At 41.1% G+C, this 20459-nt stretch overlaps 1 pseudogene; it reads right to left on the bottom strand.

The window, feature by feature from the left end:
- Positions 1-265: 265 nt before the first annotated feature.
- Positions 266-902, bottom strand: LOC147567321 (secreted RxLR effector protein 161 pseudogene; annotated as a pseudogene).
- Positions 903-20459: the final 19557 nt, after the last annotated feature.

Here is a 20459-nt window from a genome sequence, read left to right as displayed (position 1 = left end):
TGGGCTGTCCATTAAATACTAAACCAATATTTAATGACGAAATAATTAAGTTTATTTCTTTTATTGAACGTAGCTAATCAAATTACATAAAACTCCTTTTATTAATCTGATTAAAAACTTAAAGCCATTCTGCGATGTGCTTTATCCCCATCCCCTTTGTACTCATGTGTGGGCTGAGGTAGTGGTTTTGTTAACGGATCGACAATGTTGTCATCTGTATGGACTTTGCAAATCAGCACTTCCTTTCGCTCAATGATCTCCCTTATCAAGTGGTATTTCCTTTGGATATGTTTGGATTTCTGGTATGCTCTTGGTTCCTTAGCTTGGGCGATTGCTTCATTGTTGTCACAATATAGAGTAATCCCTTTTTCGATGCTGGGAACGACACCAAGATCGGATATAAACTTCTTCATCCAAACTCCTTCCTTCGCTGCCTCTGAAGTGGCCAAGTATTCTACTTCTGTGGTAGAATCCGCTACAGTAGTCTGCTTTGAGCTTTTCCAGCATACTACCCCTCCATTCAGACAGAAAACATGTTCCGACTGTGATTGGTAATCATCTCTATCCGTTTTGAAGCTCGCGTCCACATAGCCTTCCACGATTAGTTCTTCTTTCCCGCCATATACCAAGAAATAATCCTTTGTCCTTCTTAAGTACTTAAGGATATTCTTGGTTGCGGTCCAGTGATTTTCACCTGGATTTGATTGGTAACGACTACACATGCTCAGAGCATATGAGACGTCTGGGCGAGTGCAGGTCATGGCATACATGATGGATCCAATTGTCGAAGCATAAGGTACCTTTTGGATGATTGCTAGCTCATGTGGGTCACTAGGACTTTGGGTCTTGCTTAGTGCTGTGCCATGAGCCATGGGCATGAATCCTCTCTTAGAGGTTTCCATTTTGAATCTCTTAAGAATCTTATCTATATAAGTTTCTTGACTGAGTCCAATCATCTTCTTTGATCTATCTCTATAGATCTTGATGCCCAATATGTATTCTGCATCTCCTAGGTCTTTCATTGAGAAACACTTCCTAAGCCATTCTTTTACAGAATTAAGCATCGAAATGTTGTTTCCAATGATTAGTATGTCATCTACATATAAGACCAAGAAAACTAGGTTGCTCCCACTAACCTTCTTGTATACACAAGATTCTTCTTCGTTCTTCAAAAAGCCAAACTCTTTGATTTTCTCGTCGAAACGAAGATTCCAGTTCCTGCTTGCTTGCTTCAATCCATAAATGGACCTTTGAAGCTTGCAAACCTTTCTAGCATTATTAGAATCTACAAAACCTTCAGGTTGTGTCATGTACACATCCTCTTCCAGATTCCCATTCAGGAAGACGGTTTTGACATCCATTTGCCAAATCTCATAATCATAATGAGCGGCTATCACTAGAATAATCATAATGGATTTAAGCATTGCGACAGGGGAAAAGGTTTCGTCGTAGTCTATTCCATGGACTTGTTTGTAACCTTTTTCCACGAGTCTTGATTTGAAAATGCTCACGTTTCCATCCATGTCAGTTTTCATCTTGAAAATCCATTTGCATCCGATGGGTGTTACTCCTTCGGGCAAATCTACCAAGTTCCAAACTTGATTCTCGTACATGGATTCCATTTCGGATTGCATGGCTCCAAGCCATTTTTCGGAGTCTAAGCTCGTCATATCTTCTTTGTAAGTTCTAGGTTCGTTATCTTCTACCAACAGTATATATAGCCGTTGAGATAACTCGATTAACCTTGCTCACTTACGTCGGGGTTGAACAACTGGTGAGATATTCTCAATTTCTTGAGGATTTTCTTGCGCGGGAGGATCTCCGAGATCTACTATCTCTTCCTCATTGTTCCTTTGTATCGGCTCAGTATAGATATGAACCGCGACTTCTGACATCGGTGCATTGGTGTCAGCTTGTTGCTCGGATCGAATTTCTTCGATTTCTATATTTCTCCCACTTGTCTTCCTGGAAAGGAACTCCTTTTCTAGGAAGACACCATCACGAGCAACAAACACTTTGTTCTCTGATGCGTTATAGAAGAAATAACCCCTAGTCTCTTTTGGGTAACCCACAAAGAAACATTTGTCTGATTTGGGTGCTAGTTTATCTCCTTGTAGACGTTTTACATAAACGTCGCAACCCCAGACTTTGAGAAAAGACAGCTTTGGAACTTTTCCAAACCATAACTCATATGGCGTCTTTTTCACAGCTTTTGACGGAGCACGGTTAAGTGTGAAAGCAGTCGTTTCAAGGTTCGATTCCTCCTTTCGGACACACCGTTCATCTGAGGTGTTCCTGGTGGAGTGGGTTGGGACACGATGCCGCAACTCCTAAGATGATCCTCAACTTCTTGACTCAAATACTCACCACCTCGATCCGATCGAATGGCTTTTATTTTCTTGTCAAGTTGATTCTCTACTTCATTCTGAAATTGTTTGAACATTTCAAACGATTCTGACTTATTCCTCATAAGATATATGTATCCATATCTAGTGAAACCGTCATTAAATGTGATGAAGTAGCCATAGTTACCTCTTGCGGGTGTACTCATAGGTCCACATACATCTGTATGTATGAGTCCTAATGGTTCACTAACTCGGTCACCTTTCCCTTTGAAGGGTGATCGTGTCATCGTACCCACTAAGCATGGTCCACATGTATCGTATGATTCTAAATCACACGAACCCAGAAGTCCATCTGTATGAAGCTTCTGCATGCGTTTCATGTTTATGTGGCCTAAGCAATAATGCCAGAGATAGCCTTGGTTCGAATCATGAGTGCGAAGCCGTTTAGTGTCTATGTTCAGGATTTCGTCTTCTATGTTCAAAACATAAAGACCATTACAAAGTCTAGCACTGGTATAGAACACATCATCTTTGTATAGAGAACATTGCTTGTTTTAAAAAACAGTCTGATATCCTTCTTTGTCCAGAACAGACACAGAGATGATGTTTCTTGAGATAGTAGGTACATAATAGGATTTATGCAACACTGATATCTAGACTGAGCTTATAGGTTCCTACAACCGCAACAGCAACTCTTGCTTTGTTTGCGACTCGTACAACCATTTCCCTCTTTGACAGACTTCTGATTCCCTCTAGCCCTTTCAAATCCGAGATTATGTGAGCTCCACATCCGGTATCAAATACCCATGTAGGGGAATCAGTTGTGTCTGCCAAATTGACCTCTATAACATAGGCACTAATTTCCTCTCCTTTTCCTGGTTTCTCTATTACATGTTCTCTCTTCGAAGTATCGAGAACTATTCTCTGATCCTTCTCCCAATCTAGAAAGTTATCTAAATCTAAACTAATCGTGTGTACCATTTCTACTCTACATTAACAGAAAAAGGAAATTTGCTAAGTATTACATTAAATTGTTGTGCAAAAGCAACTGTTTTGCCATATTTTTCAATAAAAAGCGTCCCCCTTTGAAAAATATGATTCGAAGATCCCATTGCTACGGGGCTAAGCGTACTAGGCACTGCCCTTAACTCTGTCATCCTGGGTTAGCAAACTCTTTGTTGATCATACTCTTATGACTCTTGGTTGATGAATAACACTTATGTGTTAAATTCATCCTTTTGCCTCGAAATCCAAAACACTTTTGCTGACTCGTTGAGAATAACCATTTAGACATGTAGACCTCTGCTATAGATCTACCCGTATCATCCTGTAGAGCCCAGATCCCAAATCTCAAGCTAACGCCTTGAAATCGAAGATTTGAGACCTTCAAACTGGATCCACGAACAACGCCTACCATGAGTGCACTATCAATACCTGAAAAACAAAATAGCTGGGTTAAAACCCAACTGCAGTAGATTTCCTCAAACCTAAGTCTCGGGTAGGCAAGCTCAATCCCCAATCAAGGAAACATTTGCATTCATATTCATTGTTGACGTTATCTGAAATTTAATGTGACAACTAACATAATACAGCTAGATTTACCTCATACATGTAGAAATTAACAATTTTTATTCTTGATTATTGGGTTTTCAATGTCCTCGCATTCTAATCTAATACTAACTCTCATAATACAACAATCTTTCACATCACACACATAATAACATCACACACCCATAATAACATCACACCACAAACATTGGCTCTAATAAAGAATTACAAACAAGTTCACCAAACCATTCAAGCCAACAACACATGACAAGTCAAAATGGATGATGCTCATAATAGATCCTCACGTGGATCACAACCTCAAACAAACAAATAACACTAATAGTTAACAAATATACACTCACCAATATAAGGTATCATCTACCTAGGAAACACATTGCTTAAAGAATAGAAACCATGTGAATTATCTCAATAAATTCGCTCATTGGAGACTCTCTCGACACCTAGTACGAAAACTATTATAACTCCTCACTCGGAAATCTAATTAATGAACCATTTGACCAATAGAAAGTAGACAAACAGACCATTCCAACCATATAAAATAAACACCAAGATTCATTATCAATCAATACCAGATTTAATTTTAATCTAGACAGAAGTACAATAGGGACTGTTCTGCCACCTCGTACGAAAACTATTATAACTATTCGCTCGGAACTCCAATTAACTCATTTTTCGAACCACTAGACAGTAGACAAACATACCTTTCCAACCATATAAGATACACACCGAGATTCATTATCAATCAATACCAGATTTAATTTTAATCTACACCGAAATATTGTCCTTCATAGATATTTTATGGAATTCAAGATAGAACTACTATCTAAATCATTCAATCATTCTTTATAGAACTTATGTGATTAACAATACTAAACCTATCATGGAATAAATTGAAAAAGCCTACAAAAGAAGTAGGAGATATGAAATCTACCTCTTTTTGCCTTAGATGACATCAATACCACAATCATGCCTCTTTCTCTCTCTAGAGAACTCCATCTCTACCTCTTTTCTTCTTTATTCATTCTTCCTTCACTAAGGAGTGGCTTGTTGAAGATTAAGAAGATATACCAACTATATCATAAATAATACATAGATATCTTCAATTTGTTCATCAAAATCTTCTCCAAAGAATACAATTTCTCTTTCTCTCTCTAAGTTTTGTTTTAGATCTACAAAAAGACTCTATACCCCTTTTTATATAATCAACTCAACCAACCCTATTTTTCCTTCTAACCCACTTCCATTTTATGATACTCAAGCCCACACTAACTTACTCTTCATATTAGGCCCAAATCCAAATTGACCTATAGTTTTGTTATTTCCACCTAATATGATATAAATAAGAAAATAGGAGTGTTACACGTCCCGAGGTAAAAGATAGCACTCTGCGAAGGCCGACCCACCATCGATGAACAAGGGATCAACAGGTGTCTTAGTCTGGGTAGGCATTACTCAAAATTCTTTTTGGGGACTTTTACGTAATTTATCAAGTTACGTTACTGTGGACTCTGGCATAACTAACTGTGATTTATTATGTAAAGATTTATGTGAGTTTGCGTAATGTTTTTCTTGTTCGCCTAAGGTTCGTTTGGATTCATATCCATGAACCACCATTGAGTACTCCCACTCGAATCATGATCTCATCATTCGATTCGTCAACGGTTTCTCTAGACCCTATACTCTAAGTATTATTCGGGCACATTACGCTTGTGCTTGGAATCAAGAAACGTTTACCTATCTAAAGGTACATTACACTATGCAATCACATACATGTACATACATTCATAAATATGACAATCATAGAAAAAGTATGTATCTTAGATTCTTATCTAGGTTTGCTATTCGTGGGAAATTGTGACATTCCTATGTCTATCATGGATTGTCAGTCTATTTTTCGTAAAATATAGACTAATTTTGTCACGTTTCTTCCTTACTGATTTCTAAAACCGTTTTAAGGAAAAACTCCGTTTGGATTATCGCATAATCCGGGTCAATTTCACTCCGTTTGGATTATCGCATAATCCGGGTCAATTTCACTCCGTTTGGATTATCGCATAATCCGGGTCAATTTCGTAAAAAATTAAGGTTGAGGTCGGAAGAAGAACAGACTAAAACTCCCACTCGAATCAAAGCCCAAAAAATGCCTGAGTCAAACTCTGGAAATCCGGGTCAAACCTGGTCAGGGGACCTTTGACCAGTCAAGGATGGAACCAAGATAGGTCAAAGTCAAGGTCCGGACTTTGGTCGGACCCGGCTCGGCACGTTCCGAGCCGTGCCCTGTCCCTCGGGTGGACGCGTCCTGGGCCTAGGCCAAACGCGTCCCCAAGCAGCTGCATCTCGGATCGCATCCGACATGCGTGGAAGCTATCGGACGCGTCCCTAGGACGCTGTAGGGTTTTGTGTGTATCCTATACACTATCTAGTGTTCTAAGCGGAATCTCAAACATCATATGTTAACACTAAATTGCCCAGGATCATGTGCATAAACTAATCAATGAACTAGAAGAGGGATAAATACCTGAACGCGTTTTTCCCTCGAACCATTCCAATCGCATGTGAAGATCGAGAGCTCCAAGTGTGTTCCTCTACTTGAGACACCGAGTGAATAGACTTGATCTCCCTTCCTTTCAGACTGCTAGGACTTACTAGAAGGTTGAAAAGAACTCTTCTTCTTGACTAGATTGATAGAACGGAAGCTTTTTCTCTATATTCCTCTCTCTCCACTAGCTGTATATTGAGAAAGAGAGAGCTGTATATTTTTCTTCTAGAGAAAAATCCACCCCTTTTCTGTTCTCAACTGACCCTATATATAGAGAAACCCTAATTAGAATCTCATTCAGATTAGGTCTTTCTATTTTCGGGCCACAGAAAAGATAATTACCAAAATACCATTTTTGGGGTATTTTGACAATCCCTTAAGTGTGGCCGGCCAGAACAGCCCACCATGGGCTTTCTATGGCCGGCCCACTTACTCTGGTCGGCCATTACATGGTCGGCCTAATGAGCCTTCACCCGGGCACCCCTTTTAAGGCCCGGTTCTTTCTATCTTGTTCCGAATCTCCATTCGAACCCTTTCGGCCTTTCCAGTTGGATCCCATCCATCTTTAGCCTGTTCCCGTCTAGTCAAGTCTCTCCGATCAAGTTACCACTCTTATGTGTAACCCATTGTAGGATCCGGTTTATGTTAGCCGCGAATCAACTCCTTGATCCGACGATCGTAGTTGGCTTCTAGCAAAGCATTACGACCCCTAATTGGACCGGACTGGATGATATTCACGTATGGTCATCGTTATCCTAACTGACAAATTGTCGAAGGACACTCCTTCGGAAGGACATCTCCTTCAGACCGAACGGATAAATCCTTCAGTCTCCCACTTGTACTTAGAACAAGTGCAATGCTCGATTCCCATGTCACTTAGTATCTCATCTGATACGTCATACCCTTTAGACTTTCTTGATCTGGAGAACAACTGTCAATACAAATGATTAACCATTAATCCATTTGAGTCTGGCCACACATTTTTCAGTTGCTTCTCCTCAAGTGGCCCGGAGATACTTTATCCTAACTTAATAGGAGGACATCATCCAGTCTTGTACTCCCACTTAACTTCATGTTTATCCTGTCTCCCCCAGTACTCCGCCTTTATAACCTCCTTTTACAGCGCGACGTTTGACGGTACCAAAGTTCGACATTTCTTACATAAGATGAGTGGAGTACTCATGTTTAAGGAACCTCTCCAATCTTGCCTATGAGAGTTCGTGACGTTTTTCAACTCCTTGAAGAACTCTCATCTTTGGGTTATCCAGTGTATATTCCCCAATTATACACCCATGTAATTGACTTAAATACCATATTCCTATAGCCCATGGAACTGCGCTATCAGTCAATTCCCATACTAGTCTTCTTGAGTCATTGTGGTCCATGCAATGACCTGGACTAGGGACTCAATAATGAATCTATTCCATGTTCACTTAGTAGGGTTCCATTTACCAGATCACGTATCTGATAAACCTACCTGGAATGCCTAATTATTTTTGGATTGTCAATTAAACACTAAACCATTATTTAATGACAGAAATAACTTATTTATTTCTTTTATTGAATGTAGCTAATTGGTTACATGAAACTCCTTTCATTAATCCAATTACAGCTTAAAGCCATTCATCGATGCGCTTTATAACTATGCCCCTTCTATGACTCTCATACTTGGGCTGAGGCAGTGGTTTAGTTAACGGATCGGCAACATTGTCGTTCGTATCGACTTTGCAAATGACCACATCTTTTCGCTCAATGATTTCCCTAATCACGTGGTACTTCCTTAGGATATGTTTGGATTTTTGGTGTGCTCTTGGTTCCTTAGCCTGGGCGATAGCTCCATTGTTGTTACAATACAGAGTAACCCCATTTTCTATGCTAGGAACTACACCAAGTTCGGAGATAAACTTCTTTATCCAAACTCCTTCCTTGGCTTCTTCCGAAGCGGCAAGGTATTCTGCTTCTGTGGTAGAGTCTGCTACAGTAGTCTGCTTTGAGCTTTTCCAGCTTACTGCTCCTCCGTTTAGACAATAGACATAACCCGACTGCGATCGGAAATCATCTCTGTCCGTTTGGAAGCTCGCATCCACATGGCCTTCCACGATTAGTTCATCTTTCCCGCCATAAACCAAGAAGTGATCCTTTGTCCTTCTCAAGTACTTCATGATATTTTTGGCTGCGGTCCAGTGTTTCTCACCTGGATTAGATTGGTAACGACTACACATGCTCAGAGCATATGAGATGTATGGGCGAGTGCAGACCATGGCGTACATGATTGATCCTATTGCCTTGCTTAGCGTCGTGCCATGTGTCATGGGTAGGAATCCTCTCTTAGAGTCTTCCATCTTGAATCTCCCAAGAACCTTATTGATATAAGTCTCTTGACTGAGTCCAATCATCTTCCTCGATCTATCTCTATAGATCTTGATGCCCAATATATATTCTGCATCTCCTAGGTCTTTCATTGAAAAACACTTCCTAAGCCACTCTTTTACGGAGTTAAGCATAGGAATGTCATTTCCAATGATCAGTATGTCATCCACATACAGGACCAAAAAAACTAGGTTGCTCCCAATAACCTTCTTGTATACACAAGATTCCTCATCATTCTTTAGAAAACCAAACTCTTTGATTTTCTCGTCGAATCGAAGATTCCAGCTCCGACTTGCTTGCTTCAACCCGTAGATGGACCTTTGAAGCTTACAAACTTTTCCAGCATTCTTGGAGTCCTCAAAACCCTCAGGTTGTGTCATGTACACATCCTCTTCCAGTTTACCGTTCAGGAAGGCGGTTTTGACATCCATTTGCCAAATTTCATAATCGTAATGACCTGCAATTGCTAGAATAATCCTAATGGACTTAAGCATCGCAACAGGGGAAAAAGTTTCTTCGTAGTCTATCCCTTGGACTTGTCTGTAACCTTTTGCCACGAGTCTAGCTTTGAAAACGCTCACGTTTCCATCCTTGTCTGTTTTCATCTTGAAAATCCATTTGCATCCGATGGGTTCTACTCCATCGGGCAAATCAACCAAGTTTCAAACTTGATTCTCAGACATGGATTCCATTTCGGATTTCATGGCTCCCAGCCATTTTTCGGAGTCTGGGCTCGTCATAGCTTCTTTGTAGGTGCTGGGTTCATTATCCTCTATCAACAACAACTCTTGTCGTTGAGATAATTCAATCAGCCTTGCAGACCTACGCGGGGCTTGAACAACAGGTGAGACACTCTCAACTCCTTGAGGGTTCTCCTGCGAATCACATTCACTCTGCGCGGGAGGATCTCCGAGATCTACCATCCCTTCCTCTCTTTCCTTTTCTATCGGCTCAGAATAGTTAGGAATCGCGACTTCTGACATCGGTACAATAGTGTCAGTTTGTTTCTCGGATCGAACTTCTTCGATCTCTATATTTCTCCCATTTGTCTTCTTGGAAAGAAACTCCTTTTCAAGGAAGACACCATCACGAGCAACAAACACTTTGTTCTCTGATGGGTTGTAGAAGTAATACCCCTTTGTCTCTTTTGGATAACCAACAAAGAGACACATATTTGATCTTGGTGCTAGTTTATCTCCTTGTAAACGTTTTACATAAACATCGCAACCCTAGACTTTGAGAAAAGACAACTTTGGAACCTTTCCAGTCCATATCTCATATGGCGTCTTTTCTACAGCTTTTGACGGAGCTCGGTTTAGTGTGAAAGCAGCCATTTCTAGAGCATACCCCCAGAAAGTGTTAGGAAGATCGGCTAAGTTCATCATCGATCGAACCATGCCCATCAAGGTTCGATTTCTCGTTTCGGACACACCGTTCATCTGAGGTGTTCCTGGAGGAGTGAGTTGGGACACTATTCCGCAACCCCTAAGATGATCCTCAAACTCTTGACTCAAATATTCACAACCTCGATCTGATCGAATGGCTTTTATTTTCTTGCCAAGTTGATTCTCTACTTCATTCTGGAATTGTTTGAACACTTCAAACGATTCCGACTTATGCTTCATAAGATATACGTAACCATATCTAGTGAAGTCATCTGTGAACGTTATGAAGTAGCCATAATTACCTCTCGCAAGTGTACTCATAGGTCTGCATACATCTGTATGTATCAGTCCTAATGGTTCATTCACCCGATCTCCTTTTCCCTTGAAGGACGATCGTGTCATTTTGCCCACTAAGCATGGCTCACATGTATCGTACGATTCTAAATCACACGATCCCATAAGTCCATTTGTATGAAGCTTCTGCATGCGTTTCATGTTAATGTGACTCAAACGACAATGCTAGAGATAGCTTTGGTTAGAATCGTGAGTACGAAGCCGTTTCGTGTCTATGTTCAGGATTTCGTCTTCTATGTTCACAACATAAAGACCATTACGTAGTTTAGCACTGGTATAGAACATCTCACCTTTGTATAAAGAACAACACTTGTCCTTTATTATAACATGATATCCCTCTTTGTCTAGCACTGACACAGAGATAATGTTCCTTGAAATAGTGGGTACATAATAGCAATTATGCAGCACTAATATCAACCCAGTCTCTAAACTAAGCTCATAGGTTCCTACAGCCACAGCAGCAACTCTTGCCTTATTTGCGACTCGTAGAACCATCTCGCTCTTTGTCAGATACCTGACCTCCTTGAGCTCATCTAATTCTGAAATTATATGTGCTCCACATCCGGTATCAAATACCAATGAAGGAGAGTCAGCCATATCTGCCAAATTGACCTCTATAACATAGGCACCGACTTCCACTTCCCTTTCTGGTATCTCTATTTCGCTTTCTTTATTCGAAGCATTGAGAACTCTTCTCTGATCTTCTTCCCAATCTAGAAAGTCGTATAGATCTCTATCTAAACGTGAACTAATACTATATGTCATCTCTACTCTACATAAACAAAATAAGGATTTTGCTAAGTACTACATTCAATGTTTACGCAAAAAAGTTTTTGCCATATTATTCAATGAAAACCGTCCCCCTTTGAATAATACGATTCCAAGAACCCATTCCTGTGAAGTTAAGCGTACTTTGGCACTGCCCTTAACTCCACCCTCCTGGGTGAGTAACTCCTTACTGATCATACTCCTATGACTCTTGGTTGATGAATAACATTTATGTGTTTAATTCATCCTTTTGCCTCGAAATCCAAAACCCTATTGCTGACTCGTTGAGAATAACCATTTAGACATGTAGACCTCTTCATAGGTCTACCCGTATTGTCCCGAGGTAAAAGATGGCACCCTGCTTTGGCATGACCCACCATCGATGAACAAGGGCTCAACAGGTGTCTTAATCTGGGTAGGCATTACTCAAAATTCTTTTTGGGGACTTTTACGTTTTTGTTTGCATGCATTACTGTGAACTCTAACATAATCATACAACACATAAAATGTAAATAAGTAAATGCGCGCGAGAAAATAAATCAAGCAGACATGATCCTAGTATGGCCCCAAACCTAAAAGATCTAATCTTCTTAGGTTCTCGCTTGTTTTGCCTCTGTTCGCCTGGATCTCCATCCACGAACATCCATTGAATTCTCCCACTCGAACCACGATCTCATCCTTTGGCTCTTCAATGGACTCTTTTGGACCCTTAACTCTAATTACAAGACTCAACGATTCGCAGATCGTATAAAACTTGGAATTAAATTAATTACATCGGGCACCTATCCGTGCTTAAAAACAAGAATAGAACAATTCTATGGCCATACTAAAACCCGCATTCACATTCATACATACATAATAATGTGACACTCATAAAACACCCAAGTATGTATGAGATTCGCTTCCTTAGGTCGAATCTAGGTTTGCTATGTTCTAGATAGCTATTCGGTAGATACTACCGACATCTCTATGTCTAACGTGCCTTAAGTCTAATTTTCTCAAAATTCTGACTAATGGCTCCTTTTGGTTTTATCCTAAAAGATTTTTAAATCGTTTTGGAAAAACTCCGTTTTAGGCTTTTGATTGGCCCAGGTCGCTTTCGGAAAAAATAGGGTCAAAGTTGGAAGAAGAAAATAGAAACCTCCCACTTAAGTCAAGGCCCAAAGGACCCGAGTCAAACTCTAAAGACTTAAGTCAAACTTGGTCAAGGACCCCTTTGACTAGACCAAGTCAAGTCACGGTCAAGGTCCAAGCCAAGGTCGGACCCGGATTGGCACGTACCAGAACGTGCCAAGTCCCTTGGGTGGACGCGTCCTCGCCCTAGGCCAGACGCTTCCCTACCCCCACAGACGCGTCCTAGATGCTCTGTCCAAGTATATGCATCTCGGACTCCCAGTCCGAGATGGCTTCTGGCTTCGCCAGACGCGTCTGGAAGGGACAGTCCTGGTCGCGTCTGGATTCTCAATCCGAGACGCGTCCGGACTTCTCTGGTCACGTCCAAGTGAAGCGATCCAGCGTGCTAGACGCGGATCTCTCGAGATCCTAGTCTGAGACGGTCTCGGACTCCCAATCCGAGACAATCTCGGACGCGTCTTCCTGTCCGAGAGAAACTCTGACGCGTCTGTCCGAGACGCTCTCGGATTCCCAGTCCGGGAAGGACTGGGACGCGTCCTGGGCGTTCGCGTCCTGGTTAGTCCGGCTCCTGGACAGCACCTTCTCCCTTCCAATTTTTTGATTTCTTCCAACTTTTGCTGCTGTTTTGATGAAAATTCATCCAAAAACCAGTAGATTTTGAAAACTCTTTTCAAAAAAACCATCTACTTTAAAACTTCTTTTTGGAAACTCTTTTCAAAAACTCGAAATTTTAAAGTTCTCCCATTGAAACACTTTCAATTTCTATCCGATTACTTCTAAATCTAATTTAAACTAATCAATTTCATGTCTAAATCCCTATTTAAACATAAAATCATCTAATCAATCAAGCTCGAATCTAATTCGACTAGTCAGAGATAGTTTCATGCAACCGGCTCGTGATGCCACTGTTGGGATTTGTGTATATCCTATACACTATCTAGTGTTCTAAGCGGAATCTCAAACATCATATGTTAACACTAAATTGCCCAGGATCATGTGCATAAACTAATGAATGAACTAGAAGAGGGATAAATACCTTAACGCGTTTTTCCCTCGAATCATTCCAATCGCATGTGAAGATCGAGAGCTCCAAGTGTAGCTCCTCTACTTGAGACACCGAGTGAATAGACTTGATCTCCCTTCCTTTCAGACTGCTAGGACTTACTAGAAGGTTGAGAAGAACTCTTCTTCTTGACTAGATTGATAGAACGGGAGCTTTTTCTCTATATTCCTCTCTCTCCACTAGCTGTATATTGAGAGAGAGAGAGCTGTATATTTTTCTTCTAGAGAAAAATCCACCCCTTTTCTGTTCTCAACTGACCCTATATATAGAGAAACCCTAATTAGAATCTCATTCAAATTAGGTCTTTCTATTTTCGGGTCACAGAAAAGATAATTACCAAAATACCATTTTTGGGGTATTTTGAAAATCCCTTAAGTGTGGCCGGCCAGAACAGCCCACCATGGGCTTTCTATGGCCGGGCCACTTACTCTGATCGGCCATCACATGGCCGGCCTAATGAGCCTTCCTCCGGGCACCCCTATTAAGGCCCGGTTCTTTCTATCTTGTTCTGAATCTCCATTCGAACCCTTTCGACCTTTCCAGTTGGATCCCATCCATCTTTAGCCTGTTCCGTCTAGTCAAGTCTCTCTGATCAAGTTACCACTCTTATGTGTAACCCGTTGTAGGATCCGGTCTATGTTAGCCGCGAATCAACTCCTTGATCCGAAGATCGTAGTTGGCTTCTAGCAAAGCATTACGACCCCTAATTGGACCGGACTGGATGATCTTCACGTATGGTCATCGTTATCCTAACTGACAAATTGATCGCATTGCCACCTTGGTCGAAGGACACTCCTTCGGAAGGACATCTCCTTCAGACCGAACGGATAAATCCTTCAGACGCGTCCTTGGTCGTCTCGGACTAAGAGTCCGAGACGGCCCAGGTTACCCCAGACGCGTCTTTTAGACGCGTCCGGAGCCGTGAAAGTCGCATCTCCGATCCTAGTCCGAGACGCACTAAGAGTTCTCATGGTCGCGTCATCTTCCGAGATAATCTCGGACTTCCCAGTCCGTGTCGGACTGGGACGCGTCCGAGATGGACTGGGAGACGTGCCAACGCACGCGACTGGCCGGACGTAGGGGTGGGAATAGGGCGGGTATGGGCGCCCACGGGTAAAAACATTTCGGGCTCGGACGGGTCAGGTAGATCTTCTCTTTGGCTAATAGGGTAGTCGGGTAGATCGGGCGGGTAATTTTTAATTTTCCTCTGTCCAAAGTCCGCCCACACCCACTATAGGAGTCGGGTTGTCGGGCAACGGGCGGCTCGGGCATCGGGCATAGTTCTTCATCCAAGTCTGAATCTTTTTTTTATTTGTTTGCTTAGGGAATCACTTCATTTCTTCTTTCATATTTCAGTAGATTGTTGATATATATATATATATATGCTTGTATTTGGTCTTAGTAATAGATCTTGTTTACATATTTGTATTGGTCTTAGTTATAGATCTTGTATAAATAATCAGAAACTCATAGAGGAATGAGATAAAGAAAGAAAGATTAACTAGAGAGAAAGAAATGGAAGAAAGAGAAACACTAGAAGAGTACCAGAACGACAGAAAGAAAAATGGAAAAGGCAGAAGTTTAGGGGGAACGTGGGGTATATATAATAGGGTAGTGGTGGAGTTATTAACCCTAGATCTAACGGATGAGCGATATCTTAGAGATTCCTCATCTAACGACATACGTTTTCTCCGCCTTATTGAAGATTTGAAGTGAATTTCTTCTTTTTGGCTTCCTAATGGACCACAAATGGGCGGGTATATATAGCCACCAATCGGGCTTGCCCTATCGGACTCGGGTGTGGGTGGGAGGTCGGGCAGGGGTTTTACCCGCGCCCGCCCACCAAATTTCGTCGGGCCGGGCGGGATTTACCCGCCACGGATAGCGGGTGTCCGTGGTCAGTCATGGGCTCGGGAACCCATGGGCGGTTTCGGGCTCGCGGGCAACATTCCCGCCCTATATATATACCCCACGTCCCCCCTAAACTTGTTGGTTTTACTGTTTTCTTCCTGTTCCGAGTTGATGTTCTTGATGGAAATCCATAAAAAACAACACTTTTTGAAAACCCTTTTTCAAAAATCAACCTTTTTCAATCGTTCTTTCGAAAACGTTTTTCATAATTCGATTTCTTTCTATCCGATTTGTTCTAAACTAATCAATTCTATGTCAAACATGAAATTATCTAATCAATCAAGTTTTAATTCAACTAGTCAAAGTTAGTTTCATGTAACCGGCTCGTGATGCCACTGTAGGGTTTCATGCGTATCTAATACATTAAATTTAGTGTTCTAAGCGGAATCTTAACATCTATATGTTAACACTAGATTACCAGGATCGATTATACATGAACTAAACAATGAACTAGAAGAGAACTAAATACCTTTTCGCGTTTTTCCCTCGAACCATTCCAATTCGCGTGTGAAGATCGAGAGCTTCAATCATCGCTCCTCTACTTGAGACACCGAGTTGGTTAACTTGATCTCCTTTCTTTAATGTCTGCTAGGACTTAATAGAAGGTTGAGAAGACCCTTTGTCTTTGACTAGATTGATAGAATGGGAGCTTTTTCTCTACAATCTCCTCTCTCCATTAGTTGTATATTGTGAGAGAGAGATGTGTATTCTTGAGAAAATTCCACACCTACTCTGAACTAGGGTTAACATATAGATGAATTTATAGGCATTACTTTAGTAGAGTCATACTCAAATAAGGAATCCAAAAAGTCTTCTTCAGAAAAGATAAGCATAGAGGAATTTTAGTTCTCTAGGATTCCCTAATTAGGGTTTTACCCTAATTAGGGCATCCCCTAGTGTGGCCGGCCATATCAGCCCACTATGGGCTTTATGTGGCCGGCCCATTATGCCTTTAAGCCATCACATGGCCGGCCATAGTAGCCTTGCTTAGGGGCACCCCCTTTTATGCCCCATTGTTTCTATCTTGTTCCGACTCTTTATTCGAACCCTTTTGGCCTATTTAGTTGGATCCAATCCATCTTTAGCCTAGTCCCATCTAGTCAAATCTCTCCGATCAAGTTACCACTCTTATGTGTAACCCGTTGTAGGATTCGGTCTATGTTAGCCGCGAATTACCTAAGTAATCCGACGATCGTAGTTGGCTTCAAGCAAAGCACTACGACCCCTAATTGGACCGGGCTGGATGATCTTCATAACTTATTCATCGTTATCCTAACCGAAAAATTGATCGCATTGTCATCTTGGTCGAAGGACACTCCTTCGGAAAGACATCTCCTTCAGACCGAACGGATATATCCTTCACAAACATGAACTAACCAAATGGAATAAGACTTAGGGGGTCAACCAGGATCTGACCAAATTCAGGAAGCCTTAGGGAGCCAACCATGAACTAACCAAGGCAAAACATGAACTTACCAAATGGAGGAAGACTTAGGGAGCCAAACATGAAACGATTGTGATGGAGGTCAAACAGGAAATGAGTTCGACTAATCTAACTCTGATTAGGATGACTTCATGTCTACTGATGTTGTTAGTTGGAGATCGATACTAAGGCATATGGTGGGGAAGAGGAGGCAACAGTATAAGCTGTTGTAGAAGGGAATAAGGAAGATCCTACTGAAGTGGACGAGCCAAATGACTTGGGAAAGGATGTTGGTCCTGAAGAAAATTATCAGAATGTGCTTTCGCCGGAAGGTGAGGATGAAGATGTAGAGGAGAGAGAGCCGCAGGATGGGGTGGAGGAGCCCCACCCTCGAATGCGCAGACTGCTACACCAAATGTAGGGCCATCAACTGCAAGCAGTTCATCATCTAGTGCAAGCACTACATCATCTACGAGTGCGGGTAGAGGAAGATGTAAAGGCATGAGAGCCGCAAGATGGGGTAGAGTAAGGCTGGAAATTTAGCCCGGGAGCCCGAAACCCGGTCCGGAACGCCCGGGTCCGATGAGAAAAACGCCCGCCCGAAGCCCGAACTTGGTAGTGCCCGCCCGACCCGCCTCTAGATAATGGGCGGGCTTGGGCTTCATGGAAAAAACCCTTACTCGTCCTATCACCCAAGCATTAGGCCCGCTACAACTACCCGACTTATAAGCCCCATTTTACCCGTCTATAGGCACCATTATTTAAGGGTTTTACATTATAAAAGGCCTAGTTTCTTTACCCTAGCTTTTCCTTTACCACCCAAAGTTAGAGAGATAGTTCTACCGCCTAAGATATAGAGACAAGGATGAAGAAACAAGGATTAAGAAACCACGGTGAAGAAATGAAGACGGTGGTATTTTTAGTTATGTAAATGAAGGTATTTTTTTCAGATTTGTAACAAGGATGAAAAACAATCATCCTTTCTTTTGTATATTCTTCTTGTATTTGGTGTTTCTTGAAGGTTAAGGTCTATATTTTTTAAGATCTGTAACTTATCAATTCACGTGTTAATGATAATACATTTTTTCATTTGTTTATAGTTTCGTTTTAGATCTGTAATATCTCTTTTATTTATGATGATGATGATAAAATATTACTTCTTTTATTTGTAGTTTGTTTTGGATCTTTAACTTGTCTCTCTTTCCCGCTCTCTCTTTTTGAATTTATGAGTATATTTCTCTGGATATGTCAGTTTGTATCACTCACCTTCTATCTATGTATAGAAGTTAATGATGATCCATAGAAATGGTGAAGAAAACTTGTGCATAAATTGTAATTTTGAACTTTTTTGGGTTCAGGTTTCGGAGATCTTTTCTCTGTTTTATGATTTTTTTTTTCTTTTCTTTTTATTTCTAGTTTTATAATTTTTTTTTTTATATGATTCCTAGATCTCTATTTACATATTTTGTTTAGTTTAGATCTTAATAACAGGTTTAGATCTCTAAAAAATGAAAAGTTCTAGATCTGATTTCTATGTATTTGGTTTTTTCTGTTTTTTTTGTGATTGTGCCCGAGTCCGGCATGCCCGAAACCCGTTAGGGAACTAAGGGGCTAGTGCCCATAGCAGGCTTTGTGCAGAGAAAACTCAAATTTACCCGGCCCGAGCCTGTTCGCTAAGACATGTAGGCCATGTGTGTAGGTACCCAGAACGCCCGAACCCGAGACATAGGTATCCACGGGTACCCGAGCTCGACCCGTTTCCCACCCCTAGGGTGGAGGAAAGGGGCGTGGGGACAGGTTAGGAGAGAAGCAACAAAGTCAACAACAACAAACTCAACCAGGTAAAAAACACAGTGAGCAATTTCAACAACCCCATCAATCTCAGAAATCATAGGAGCACTGGAGTCAACAACAACTGCGGTATTTCAAGAGGCCAACGTAGTAATTCGAGGGAGGTCGAGATACAACCCTCTTCACTAAGCAAAGGGTCGAGGAGAAACACGTATTACATACTTCAGTATTAGTCGAGACTTGGGTGGATTATAATAGCTTTTTAATAGTGTTTTGATGTTGATGCAGTGGTATTTTGGACATGGTACTTTTGGACTTGTGGTTAAGAATGGTGTTATAGACTTGGTTTTCAAGGTTAGAAATGGTGTTTTGATGTTTGAGAACGGTGTTTGATGAAGGACATGTCCTTCGACCAAAGATGCAATATGATCAATTTGTCGGATAGGACAATTGATGAAGAAGGTCATTAAGTCCGGACGATTTAGGGATTGTAGTGTTTAGCTAGATACTAACTACGATCGTCAGATTACAAGGTAATTCGCGGCTAACTTCGTTCGGATCCTATATTGGGTTACACCAAAGAGTGCCCACTTGATCAGAAGATATGACTAGAGGCATGAGACATATATGCACGGATTAGATCCGAAAATATGTCCAAAAGGCCTAAAGAAAGGCAAGGCAAAGATAATACAAAGCCCCGAATAAAGGGGTATTTGGGCCAAGGACTTAAAAGGGTTTTAAGGGCCCATTAGTGGGCCGACCATGCATTAGCCGACCACACTAATAGGGCCGACCAGATCTGCCTATTAGGGCTTAGTCTGGCCGCCCACATATAGTTGTGTAAGGGCTGAAAATCCTAAACCTCCTTATATTTTGGTTTTTTAGGAAACCTAATTAGGGGTGGACTCTAACTTTGACATTCTATATAAGACCCTCATTAGAAGAAATTTATGTGTGAAAAAAAATCTCAAAGAGATTTCTTACTCTACAACATCAAGTAGAGAAAGAAAGAGACAATAGTTCCCATATCTAATCTAAAGAAGAAGAAGTTCTTCGTCTAACCACCATTTGAGTTCTAGCTAACTTAAAGGTGGGAGATCAAGGTGATTACTCGGGTGTCTCAAGTAAAGGAGCTACAATTAGAGCTCTTGATCTTCTTATATAACTGGAAAGGTTCGAGGGAAAAATAACGATTAAGGTAACAATTTCTATTTACTTAGTTCTTATTATGGTTATGCATGAGATCTTGGGGATACTTGTGTTAGACATTAGATGTCTGAGATTCCGCTTACAACACTAGGAGACACCATAACCCAACAGTGGCGTCAGAGCCTCTTGCACATATCTAACTTTGGCTAAGTTTCAGACTAAATCTATGCTTGTTTAGATAGATAGATGTGTTTATAAGTGTTTTAGACATCAATTTGGTTAGTTTTGAATCAGGTTTAAAAGGTATTCAAATTGGTTTGAAAATTGATGATTGAAAAGAGTTTCATTTTGATAAATTTCGGTTATGAAAAGTTTTTCAAAAGAGATGATTTTCATTGATTTTAGAAGTTGTTTTAAAATCAAAATTGGGGTTTTAGAAGTTGGAACAACAACTTAAGAAGCAAAAGAAAAATAAACGGAAACTTGGAAGTTTTAGAAATTTCTAAAACTTGGAGGCAGAAGTTCATGTCCGGCCAGAACATGTCTCGGCCAGACAGACACGTCTCTGTATGAGACCGAGACGCGTCAGGAGCAGGAATGCAAGACGCGTCAGGAGCAGGAATGCAAGACGCGTCTGAGATATTCCTGAAGTGTCTCG

Source organism: Eschscholzia californica, unplaced genomic scaffold (genome assembly GCF_041429995.1).
Source record: "Eschscholzia californica isolate CP2 unplaced genomic scaffold, dmEscCali1.0.p SCAF_1, whole genome shotgun sequence".
In the NCBI taxonomy this organism is placed as follows: Eukaryota; Viridiplantae; Streptophyta; class Magnoliopsida; order Ranunculales; family Papaveraceae; genus Eschscholzia; species Eschscholzia californica.
This window is presented reverse-complemented; position numbering and strand designations above follow the sequence as displayed.